Source organism: Heterocephalus glaber, unplaced genomic scaffold (genome assembly GCF_053883595.1).
Source record: "Heterocephalus glaber isolate CG9 unplaced genomic scaffold, H.glaber_assembly_v1.0 deba00001461, whole genome shotgun sequence".
Classification (NCBI taxonomy): Eukaryota; Metazoa; Chordata; class Mammalia; order Rodentia; family Bathyergidae; genus Heterocephalus; species Heterocephalus glaber.
In genome coordinates, this window is record NW_028258308.1 from 21,218,164 (window position 1) to 21,219,150 (window position 987).

The 987-nt window shown below is 33.1% G+C and overlaps 1 non-coding gene across 1 annotated transcript; it reads left to right on the forward strand.

The window, feature by feature from the left end:
* The first annotated feature begins 464 nt into the window (after positions 1-464).
* LOC147826750 (U6 spliceosomal RNA) lies at positions 465-571 on the forward strand. The gene has a single exon (XR_015438751.1). It is a non-coding gene; the product is annotated as a U6 spliceosomal RNA (small nuclear RNA).
* Positions 572-987: the final 416 nt, after the last annotated feature.

Consider the following 987-nt stretch of genomic DNA (forward strand, 5'->3'; position numbering starts at 1 on the left):
CATTAATTTGTCTTCCAATGTTCTTCTTAGAAGTTGTCAAATTTATTTCAAAACAGATTTTTGAAATATGCTTTCTATATCCTCTTAAATTCTGTAAAATCTGTGGTAATGTCTCCTAGGTCTTGATATTTTAATTTTAAAAATGTATAATTGATATTTTGTAATAGGAAGTAAAGGTCTAAAGAAGCAGGGGAAGTGGGAGGGGTAGGGGAAAGGAAAGAAGGGAAAAGAAAAATATGAGAAAAGGAAAAAGATGGAAACAAAATCTTTGCAAATAAGGAAGGGTGGAAGGGGTGAATGGAGGGCAGGGCAAGGGGAAAAAAAATAAAAACCAATATACTCATGTAATGGTACAAGATCCCAATGATGTATGTAAATGCATTTTATACCTAAAATGTACCAATAAATTTAATGAGGAAAACAAAACAAAAAATTTAAAAAAACAAAGAAACATTGATGGTTATGTGCTCACTTGGGCAGTACATATACTAAAATTGATATGATATAGAGACTATTAGCATGGCCCCTGCAGAAGGATGACATGCAAATTCATAAAACATTCCACATTTTAAAAAAATTGATGGTTATAACTGATACATATTGACTTATCATTGTCATGACACTTTCTTTTTGTTGGAGTCTCACCCTATGGATTTAATTTCTTGTCATGACCAATGGTTTCATTATTCTGGGCTTCCTGGAGTTGTGATCCCCATTGTCTTTTCCTAGGATATTGTCTAAAACTTTTTGGAGTGCTGGTTTGGTGATCATGAAGTTTCTAAGGTGCTTTTTCTCATGAAAATATTTTATTTCTCCATCAATTTTGAAAGATAGTTTTGGAGGATTCAGCAATCTGGGTTGGAAGTTATTTTCCTTTTGGCCTTGAAATACATCACTCCAAGCTCTTCTTGCCTTGAGAGTTTGAGTTGAGAAATCTGCTATGATTCTGATGAGCTCTCCTTTGTTATGTGATTTGCTTCTTTTTCT